We start from the raw sequence: 12,361 nt of genomic DNA, 5'->3' as shown, positions 1-12,361 counted from the left end.
TCGTGTACTGTGCATGACTACATTGAGGTTTTATGTGTGTGTGGGGAATTGGGGAGGAGTTCGGAAAAGTGACGGCGAGTGGAAGGTGCTCTTGCTTGATGCTCTCACATGTTAAGTAATAACGAGTACGAGTTAATAAACCAGTCTTTGGAATTAACATCTGATTCACGCTCGGTAATTCTAAATGGTGTCAGAAGTCTAACTGGAAGATGGGGAGGTTTCCACCTTTCCACCACCGAAAACTTTGATTTCTCTCGACCTCAACTGTGTCCGGAATGGCGCCAACATTTCCAACGCTACAGGATAGCAATGAAACTTCGTAAAGAAATGGGAAAGGCACTGGTCTGTACACTGCTCTATTCGTTGGGAAGGGAAGCAAAACAAGTTTTCAAGACATTCCAATTTGATCAGAGGGGTGACGAGAACAAATATGAGACTGTGCTTGACAAGCTGGACAATTATTTTGTGCCTAAAGTGAATGTCATTCACGAGCGAGCACACTTTCATCAGCGAGTACAGAAACATGGAGAGAGCGCAGATGAGTACATTAGAAGCCTGCATGAGATGGCAGACACATGCTCCTTTGCCGATGTTAAGAATGAAAATGTCCGCGACAGGTTAGTGGTGGGCATTCTTGATAAAGAACTTGCTGAAAAGTTACAGTTAACACCAGACTTAACTCTTGACAAAGCGGTCGAGTTAGTAAGACAGTCGGAGCAGGTGAAAGGACACGCTAGTGAGCAAGGCACGTGTGCTAGCGGCAACACGCAGCTCAGTGAAGTTGCAAACAGGGGGCAACGTAGCACTACAGCTAAACCGGAGCGCCGCCATGTTCAGCGCAAGTGGAACAACGCGAGACCAGCACCGGATAGGCACGGAAATGGATGTTACAGATGCGGGAAACATCATGCTAAAGGCAACAGCTGGTTGATGATGGGACACTATGCTTCCGTCTGCCGTTCGTTCATTGTCAACGAGGTCAGTGCACATGCATACGGCAGCGGTCAGAGCCAGACACCGCTCCTTGGCGCAATCAAGCAGGTAACTGACTCAAATGATGCCTGGACTGTTGAATTGCCAATTCAAGGAATACTGGTGAATTTCAAGATCGATACTGGGGCAGATATAAGTGTTGTATCTAAGAAGACTTTTAGCTTAATGGAAATAAAGCCAAAGCTCAAGAAAGTTGACACTGCACTTGAAAGCCCAGCCCAATGCGAAAGAAGAAGCAGTTCAGGTTCAAGTTGCATGCGATAAGAGGGGGTGGCAGTCACCTTCTGGGGAGGAAGTTTGCGGTGGCGATGGGCCTAGTTAATTGCATTGCTGAATTGAAAGAGCAAAATACCCCTTATCCGTCTTCTGATGTTGGACTTCTGAAGATAAAGCCAGTAAAGATAACATTGAAAGAAGATGCAGTGCCTTACAGTGTTTCAACGGCAAGACGTGTGTCTGTGCCTGTGTCTTTTTTCACACATACAGAAGAGCTCAAAATTGAACTGATCCCCTTCCAAGCCCAGCATTACTTTTGAAATACAATATCCAATTTTTATTGTTGCAGAGCCCTGACGCGGCCATGGAGGATTCAGGAGGAGAGGCAGGTGGAGCCTCAGGGTGTGAGGGGAGGTTTAACATTGTTTCATGAGTGAAACTGACTCAACCCAGAGAGGGAAACAGGCTAGAATGGAGGTTGAGTGGCTGCTGTTTCCATGGCGGTTTCTCAGATCAATAAACAGAAACAGAAATAATATGTGTTTAGTTTTCTCTTACGCTTCTTGAGCTCCCTTCAAAATGGTTTTCAGGCAACTATTCAGCTCTGTGTTTTCAGTGGCAGGGACCCACCTCTCTGAATTCCAGCCGGCTCAATGTGAACATCCATTTATTACTGTCGGATTCATTGGTGCCCGCCGCACTCATCAGCTGCACCAGGACACCCCAGCACCGTTTCATGCCCTAGTTTTTGAAATGGGCCACCTTGATGTCCAGGAGCTTTACCTTAGACATACATCATTCACTGCAGCCATGTGAGATGTTTAGGAAGAGGGTATCAGACCGATGGAGGAGAGGAAGATACAGGGCCTGAGGTGAGGTCTTGAAAAGGATTTCAAAGTAATTGTGCATCTGCAAATCAGTGGTTTGACACCTTAAAATTTCAAAGGTAAGTCTGTGAAAAAACCTTAGTGAATTTGTTATGGTTTAGTTCAGTACTGATACTGTACATTATGGTTGTTTATGGTGTTAAAAGACACAATGAAAACATTTATGTCATGTAGGAACATCAAATTGAACAACATCATTTTCTTGACATAAAAAATGAAATGTCGACCATCAATTGTTACAGAAAGGACACAAATTGGTGTGTTCAAATTCACATGCAGGAAATAAAGTGGCTGACGCTCAGAAGACCACCGGCATAATGTATACCCCCCAACGTCAAACAGACTCTATTCTTTGTATTCTGTGTGGTTCTTTGTTGCTCTGTATATTTATAAAGATCATTATTTTGACCAGAAGTCCTTTCTGACAGAACAATACATCAAAAAGGAGTGGGAGAGGGAAAGAGAGAGAGATAGAGTGACAGATGGCGAGAGAAGATGATTATGAAGATGGTGATGAAGATGAAGGTGAATAGGACAATAGGCAATAAAAACAATAACTTGTAACATGACATGTCGGTGCGCCCGAGAACTAAGGGAACAAAAAATAAGAATCTTCACCATCAACTCTACAAATGTGTAAAACATGCTATGTAACCCGTTTATATAGTGTGTTAACTAGCATGGAAACAGCACGTTAAATAGCACGTTAAATAGCACTTTAAACAGCACGTTAAATAGCATTTTAAACAGCATGTTAAATAGCACATTAAATAGCACGTTAATTTTCGCAGTTTGCTGACAGTCAGGTGAGATCCCCCTCTTGATTCTAGCTGCCTATCAGAATGAAACTGACAAACAAGGGAGGAGATCTAAGTGAAAATAATGTTTAGCCTACAGTGTACTACTGAATTGAACATGGATTAAACACCCGGTATAGCCTCCCTGTGGTGTAGTGAAGTGAACGCAAACGCAAATGATATAAAACATCAATTAATGGAGTGGTGCGGTCTGACTTTCATTATTATTATTATTGTTGATTGGGTGAAAAAGGTTCATACTTACTGGCTGTGAGAATCAAGACGAGGAGCTCTTTTGTAATCAAAACGTGCTCTTGAATGTTAAAAAGCTGTCCAAAACGCTGTCATTTACACCGTTGTAGGGCTGAGAAGAGGGTTGAGAGGAAAAGCAGCAAACAAGATTGTGATTTGAACCTCTAAAATGGTGCCTTTAGCTGCAATGGTATAAACTCTGGCTTTTTGAAAGTTTAAACAGCCTATTTTACATCGATTTGACTGATTACACGAGTACAATTAGGAATTGTTTTGACCTTTTGGGTTTCCATCGTTTGTGTGTGTGCATGTGACTGTGTGTGTGCGCGCGTGTGTGTGCATGTGCATGTGTTTGTGTGTGTGTGCGCATGTACGTGTGTGTGTGTGTGTCAGTGCATGTGTGTGTGTGTGTGTGTTATATTTAAGGCCCCCGGGGATCTTCTGTTAGCATGAGCTAAAGCAGGTAGAAATCTAAACACACACACATGTACACAGTCATGCACATACTCACACACACACTCACACACACACACACACACACACACACACACACACACACACACACAGTCATGCACAAACACGCAATCACAAACAAACATATACAGTCATACACACACACACATATTATACAGTCATGCACACACATGCATACACACACACACACACACAGTCATGCACACACACGCAATCACGAACACACATATACAGTCATACACACACACACACACACACACACACACAGCCACACATACAGGAAGACAGATCCCTACAAACTGTGTTTTTGTCTACTCGTTCATTCAATGTTATTACAGGAACGGAAAGAGGGAAAGGATATGGAGATAGAGCGGGTGAGTGATATAAATGGGGTAAAGAGAGAGTAGGTGAGTGAGAGAGAAAGAGGAAGTTGCTGATTCAGAGAGAGGAAGAGAGAGAGAGACAGAGAGAGAGAGAGAGAGAGAGGGAGGGAGGGAGAGAGAGAGAGGGGGGGGTTAGTGAGTGAGTGACAGAGAGAGAGTCTGAATAAGACAGCTATAATAATGGCGATGGGGAAAAATCCACCAGTGAATAGAGAATGCAACTTTGTGTGTCTGTGTGCGTATGTTTGTGTGTGTGTGTGTGTGTGTGTGTGTGTGTGTGTGTGAGTGTGAGTGTGTGTGTGTGTGTGTGTGTGTGTGTGTGTGTGTGTGTGTGTGTGTGTGTGTGTGTGTGTGTGTGTGTGTGTGTGTTTGTACCTGGATCCATCCTAAGACACGGGTAAGACACTTCCTGGCTAAAAGTTTGGTGCTTTGGTGCATTGCGGTCACTCCCCGCCACTCACACCTTGTTTCCATGGTTACCTGGGAGATGTTTACACAACCCCAAGCGCTGAAGCGGAAGAAGAGGCGAGGGAAGGGGAGGAAGGAGTGTTGGAGACGAGGGGGCTCCAATCGTTCACTTACCCTTTCTGTCCGGGCTTGAAGAGGAAAAGAGTTGCTAATCAGTGTTGTCACACAATTAGAATCTGAATCCAAATTAAATCTGCAGGAACGTCCCCACCTTGAAGGAACACGGCTTGTTTCATTGGTGAAGTCAATATTTGGGAAGTTTTTCAATGTAGTCAGTTTGGCAGACGATTTTGTTCAAAGTGACAAAGGCAAGGCTGAAAATAATCAAAGTATATTATCAATCAAAATTTGAGTAAATATACAGATTCAGCTATAGGAAGCAGAACAAGAGGTAGGTATATCGAGATATATTTTCAAGCAACAGGTTATCTTGTTTTCTATTTGTGTCTGTGTGTGTTGGGAAAATGTAATAATGTAGTTAACCCTGTGATCTGTTTTTAGTTGCATACCAACCACATCCATCGGTCAATCAACAAATCAGAATATATATCAACCCCACTCCCCCCCTCTTCTTAATAACTCCATCAGATACACACGTCATCATAGTTAGCTATTTCAAAATTGAAGATTTAACCATGTTAGCAGGTTGACCTCTCTGAACCGCCGTTAAACCACTGACCAGCTGATCCTGAATGCTGATTGGCTGATAAGATTGTCACATGACTCACGACATTTGTTTGACTTGAATCCTAGGTCCAAATGCCATATAAATGCAGAATGTCACCCATGATATATCATAAATATATAATTAGATATTCTATCAAAACATAGTTACTATTAATGGAGAATCACTGTGAGAGATTAAACATTTGGACAAGATTAAAGTCTGCTTGAATAAATTATCCACTTTCATCTTCATTGAGTCATTTAGTAGCTGTAACCATTCTGATACAGGATCATCTATAAGAAGATCGTTCTCTAGAGCGACTGACAGTGAGTGAGCTGTAGATGTTAGTGAGGGACGGGTCGAGGAGCCCTCCGTCTAGAGAGCTGACAGGAAGACCACAGCCCTCAGGAATCACAACCCCGACCCGTTCGGCTCCCAGTCAAACACAATCACCGCCGAGTACACTCCTGGCCCCCTTCACGTCCTCATCTGGTGATTGTCCACCTTGATTTGCACTGGGAAAGGAACATTCTTGAGTTGCGTCCCTACACATGAACCCATTACCCTGCTCTAGCTCTGTGGCTTGCCTGAGAAGGTATTAAAGCCCTTATTGATTCAAGGCATCATCGAGACAAAAATACCTTGAAAAATTGTAGACTGAAAAAACTATTCATCATCCAAATGTCATAGCGGAAAACTCTCTCTCTCTCTCTCTCTCTCTCTTCCTCTCTCTCTCTCTTTAACGCTCAGAACAACTGACGCCGATGACGTCAACACTATCTTTATTTGTAGAGAAGGTAAACAAGGCATGGGAGAGCCAAGGAGACGAGGCATCTGATCGTTTAAGGTTTGTACGGTTTTGATATGTGGGGAACTGTCATGCACATTTGGCATTGGTTCCTGTGTGATCTAAGATAAATGCCCTAAATCATCAGTGGAATTAGGGTGCAGACATCTCCAGGGTGCCATCCTGAAGCCATGTATTGAAGATCAAAGGTTTGTTTGATTTATCTTTTACTGAGTCTAAAGCGCAACAAGAGGGAAGTGGGGGTGGCAGCATCTCTCTCTCTCTCTGAATGTGTGGTCGGCTCTCTCACCCTTCTTCCGACCCCTGACTCTCTCTCTCTCTCCAAATATTCTCTACCATTGTGTCTCATCACCTGTTCCTCTCACAACAGGTACACACACACATACAGGCACACTAACATGCACACACACAACCCACACACACACACCAACATAAACACTCACGCACTTAGACCTAGCACCTTGGCCACCTTGAAGGAGTGGGGAAGGGGGGAAAGGGGGGGGCGAACTGGGTCCAATAATACTCACACACATTTGTATATGTCTGTGTGCATATTTGAGCTGGATATGTTTGTTTGTTGTTCTTGTCTCAAACTAGGGGCATAGTAGAATTGTAATAATTTCCAGGGAAGAAAATATGGGTCTGTATGATTGTGTATGTCAGAAGGGCAAGACAGCATGCTGTTTCTCTGGTCAATGTGTTGCCCAAGACATAACAACACAGAGTGTGTGTGTGTGTGTGTGTGTGTGTGTGTGTGTGTGTGTGTGTGCTTGCGTGCGTGCGTGCGTGCGTGTGTGTGTGTGCGTGGCCTCATCAATTATGTGTTTCAAACGATGGTCTGAATGTCAAGTGAAGGAGAGGTGATCAGAGCGAAACACTTAGTGCCAACACGCTAAGTAGCTTTCGCTAAGGTGCGAAGAGCTGCTCAGGCCTATCTTCAATTAGTCTGACTGCTACCAGAGGTGAAAGCAGATCTGTGTGGTTCTAATGCAGAATGACGGGCTCTGTCTGGGCGCAAACGATAAACAGGCAGGCAGGCATGAACAGGCAGAAACACTGTGTTCCAGACAAAAGCAGTTAGTGTGAAATGGGTTCAGAAGTACATGTGAAATCCGCAATTTCCGAAACAACTAGTTGGAAATAATGTTGTTATGGAAGAAATTAATGATTATATTCTAAGGTAAACCATGATTATTATCAGGCCTATATATTTAATGGTAGAAAGCATCTAAAAACACCTCTGGACTCTTTTGTAGGACTTGGCACAGCGCCAGGGAGCCTGGGGTCAGAGCGTGAGTTAAGAAGTCAACACGACACCCGAGGTCATGGGGTCAATGCGTGCTGACCTCCGCCTGGTGTTTCAGATTAGTGTTGCCGGCCACTCGCTTAATGGAATTTATGACTGATCGGCCATGGGTGGCCGTGGGCGGACACCTCAAACAAGAAACAGCTTTGTACGTGAGGATAAAAAAGAGGCCGGGATCTGTTGACCGGCAGTGCTTTGCAAACTACTCGGCTTTGTTGTTGCCTTTTTAACGATAGTCTTTTTGTCATACTTGCTCCGGACCCCTCGATTTCTTTTGATCTCGTAGTTAGTTGAAGTGATAGAACTCGGTTATTTTCTACCACATTGTAATGCATCGGAAATACAGTAAACATTTATGTATTCGATGTGTGTTGAAGTATCGGCTGCAATTTTCCGTTTCAGGTAACAGGCGTTCCACTAGAAAATAATATTGAATTGCAATAGCTGAATAACTTCCCACTGTGTGAACAGGGTTTGGCCCTGACGTTATATATATATTTTCCATTTGTATATATATGTGAAGAGTGGGATATAAGCTGTCCAAGTTTTCGTTTGCTTTATAAATAATTAAAGAAATATATGATCCAAAAGAAACAAAGACAGGTTTCAGATTGAGTCCTAAACAAAGAACAAGGGAGTGGGAACACTTACATGCATAAAGGCACACACACAGACACAAAAACACAAACACACAAAATCATACACACTTGGACCCACTCACACACACAAACACACACAGAAATACACAATCATCAACATGGTTTTACACACAGAAGCACACACACATAGACAGACTCACAAGCAACACACACACAAACACACACACACAGGCACACACACACACAAAGATGTTGGAAGGCGTCACACCCTCCTCTCCGATGCTCAGCAGGTAGTCAGAGTCCCAACAGGGAAATTGCATCAACTGCCAATCAATACTCACAGAGCCTTCACAACATGATCACACACACACACAGACACACACACAGTCACTTAGTCACTCACTCACTCACTTACTCACTCTCAGAATCGCAACGTGACAACGTGAAACAACCGATAGCTCCCTTTTCACACCTGCTGCATCATGCCCCCCCCTTCCCAAACACACACACACACACACACACACACACCCCCACACACACACGCACACACATGCACACACACACACACACACACACACACACACACTCACAAACACAAAGCATAACCACACCAGAGATGGGAATTGGAAATGATTCAGTTGACCAAGACGTCATCCTTTCATCCTCTCAGATTCTGTCACCCTCTCTAGCGTGTGATGCTACGACAGTGGAATGCTAAAGAGAGATCCCGATGAGCAGCCTTTCCCTTGCAGTTTTCAATGCTTTTGTTCAGTTGAATTCGTCCTGAGCGTGCCTTTGCCCACTATAAAAGGGCTCCAATGTCAAAGAGTATGTTGAACATATAATCGGTGGTGGGAAAACAGCCAAACCGTCGCCACCTGCTACACAAGGCGTGGCTCCCCTCCGTCTCAAAGCGACAGAAACCCCTTCATAATTCCTGCCACCAGGGAAGCCTGGAGCCGTCGACAGAACAGGGGGGCCAAAAGCCTGTTGCTGCGATTGGGAGGGCGCTGGCATTTACCGTCGCTGAGATCAAGGGCTGTACCAATACAAGTGACCTGACTCGCCTGCGAAGCGGTTCTGCATCGTCGGTCAGTTTTTAATGGTCTGTGTTACATGAACATCAAACCTGACAACACCACACCACCATAACACTGTATCTCCGCTTGAATTCCTCGAATAGAACTCTCTGTAGCCTCGCTCATAATCCCCGGCAAGAACACAGCATAATACGGCATGCGAACTCCACGACGCGGTTAGAGGTCAGACACAAGGAGGGATATGGTCGATATTGAAGAAACCAGGAGATAAAGAACCAGCATTAACCCGTCAATGAAATGATCCCATCTTATAATCAGGAGTGGAGACAGAGAGAGAGACAGTGAGACAGACAGAGAGAGATAGAGAGAGAGAGAGAGAGAGAGAGAGAGAGAGAGAGAGAGAGAGAGAGAGAGAGAGAGAGAGAGAGAGAGAGAGAGAGAGAGATACAGAGACAGAGAAAGACACCATAGGAGAGAGCCATTCGATGAACAAGGAGAAACCTCTGCCGGTTTAAAGTTCCGATTTATCAATGAAAGGCATGTCCAATGTTGGTCCCGCCTCCCAACTCTCACACCAAATGCGTAACTCTGCAGCCACCCACAGTGTTTATCAAAACGCTTTCCGTTGCACCAATGTGACCTTTCAATGTCCTCATAAGTACTCCGTTTATTGTCTTCAAGAATAAGGGACCGGGCCTCCAGAACAACCGTTGTTCAGTTCTCTCATGGTGGAATGGGCCCTAGCACGCTCCCAGGCCCCCTGACGCATGAAGGCCAGAGTTTTGTCCCGGTGTGATGGCCCAGTTGGCACCAGGAGGTGGTGGAGGGAGACCAGCAGGCCAGAGAGTGTCCCTCGTCACACACAAATGTGTAGAAAGGAGCACAAAACGTGCCAGTGTCTTTGTGTGAAGTGGGTCAGGTTTATTGGTGTCATGTTTTCCTTTCTCCCCCTTTTGTTCATCAGTTCTTCCGGTCCTTTCACACTATTTCTGGCTATCTGTACAGTATCGCCGCTGAGTCATTTAGGAAAGGGTTTTCTACAACATTTCTGGATAACGCTTTACAATAAAATAACATTTATCAACCGTTATTGAACATAAGTTAATGTAGTAATAAGTATTATTATGTAAATTAGTAAAAGGGTTTGGCTAAGGGGGTTAGGGTTAACCCTGACCCAACCCCAAAAATTTAAGTCTATAAATGCCTTAGTTACCATGAACCCCATTACCATGGTTAACATGAACTCTTTAAGTAAACATGGACACCATTAGTACATGATTCCTACACCATGAGTTAATTATTATTTAAGTGTTAGTAAATGCTTCTTAATTTATTAACTAATCTAAATGAATGGTCAACGAACCTACCCTTATTCTGCCAATGTTGGAGAATTATTTCAGATGCCTGTAAAACGCTATACGAAGAGGGTAATAGGTAGTATTGAGGACATTGGGGATTGAACCCACAACCACAACCTCCGCTGGGAGTTGAACACCCTAGCGTCCCCACTCTCCCTTAATCTCTGTCGCTCTCTCTTTCTCCCTTAATCTCGGTTTCTCTCTCATTTTCCTTTTCGTTCATTTGATTTCGTTGTCTTCTTCTTTATAACATCTGAAAATAATTGAAATAGTCAAAAATCAAGCCAAAAAATGAAAGCATTTTTCTATTAAAGCTTTCAAGAAAATACTCGCTTACCAGAGTACGCTCGATTTTTTACGTTTTCAAATGAAAATCCTGCACTCCCCTCCTACGGCCTCCAGCGGCCTCCCTCCGAAACCACACCCCCAACACACGTAACCTGCCAGCCTGAGCAATAGGTCATCCTGGCCTTGTGGGAGTCTCTGGTCATGGGCAAGGAGGGCAGGTGTGTGCAGGTGGCCGGATAGATAGGGAGGCCATCCAATCTTTTCATTCATGCCAAAATAAATGCTTGGCAGGATTATAACAGGCCTGCGACAGCCACGGATCCGGCATTTTTCTTCTCCTTTTTGTCAGAGCATTTTGAATGCTGTCGGGATTTAATGAAAACTTCAAGAAATATGCTTCAAATGAATTGCCCACCCGAGCTTTAATAAACTGGGCTCTCTTTTTCCTCTTGGTTGTTTCCATTGAGGATTTTTGGGCTTTGAAAGTGTGCAAGCTGTAAACTGCTGCTTTCAATGTCACTAAAATAGGGCATTTCTTTCAAGGGCAAAGTTGCTGTCGAGAACATGTAGTGCTGGGGGTCCCATTAGGACGCTTTGAATATACAAAAAAATAATTAATAATACAGCAAAAGTCTCTCAAGTCAACTCATGAAAGCCCAGAGGAGGGGGTTGCCAGGAGTTTGGCAGGAAGAAGAATCTAAAGTGGCAACTCGTTTCCCTTCAAGTCACCCGTCAGCAGAGTCTCACTTCAATACGAAAATAAGAGAGGAGAATCAGAACAAACCCCGCCCAAGAGTGCGAAGACCCGACCTGCGTGACTAAGCCCTGAGTCTCCCACGCTGGGTAATTTACACAGCACAAAACAGTGTGCATGTAAGCGCGTATACAGAAACACACACATGGATTTCAATCATTCCAACCCCAGGGTTAGGAAATCAATTTGAATTGATAAATGGTGCAAGGTCATATAATCAAGCAGGAGACATTCCTCTGGAGTTAATTAGCAGCTGTCTGTCAGGTATCCCTACAGGTTGGTGATGGACAGACAAATATGATACGAGATATACTTGACCCCCACTATCTGCTACATCTCTCAAACAGCCGCTCAGACAGACAGCCTTACAGACAGATAGACAGACAGACAGGAGTCCTCGCTTCCCTCTGTCTTTTGATCCTCCTCGTCTTCTTCTATTCATTCATCAAAGAGGAGGGCACAAGACCGACATGAAGCTGTCATAACAAGGACATGACACCTGTTCTGAGCATGAGGGAGTCTTTATCAATGTTTATGATATGTTATTAAATGTAATTTGGTCAATGATGTAACTGAATGATATGACTAGGAAAATACAGGCTTTGTTATCAATGAAGACAATATAACTTGTGAATGTGTTTGTTATGAAAACATGACATTCACTAAGACAACATGACCTGTGAATGTGTTTGTTATGAAAACATGACCTTCCCCAAGACAACATGACCTGTTAATGTGTTTGTTATGACAACATGACATTCCCCACGCAACATTAACATAATGTATCATAAACGTGCCATAGCAGGCCTGAATATAAAACCTAAAGATGTGATTAAGTGGTGTGCTAACATAGAATTTGTCATATGTGGTTGGTTTTGTTGACACAATTATAAGGGTCTCATGACAGTTGATGTCAAAACCAATCAGTGTGTTCATGACAGCCGTCATGTCTTGGTCACGGCTGTCATTTCAGTCTTAAACACACCCCTTCAAACAAAGTCTTCCATTTATTAATGAACATGTCTTTCTTTCTTTCTTTTCTTCCTGTCTTTCTTGTGATAGACCTGTAGG

This window comes from Pollachius pollachius (assembly GCF_949987615.1).
Source record: "Pollachius pollachius genome assembly, chromosome: 17".
Lineage (NCBI taxonomy): Eukaryota > Metazoa > Chordata > Actinopteri > Gadiformes > Gadidae > Pollachius > Pollachius pollachius.
Note: the sequence above shows the minus strand (reverse complement) of the source record.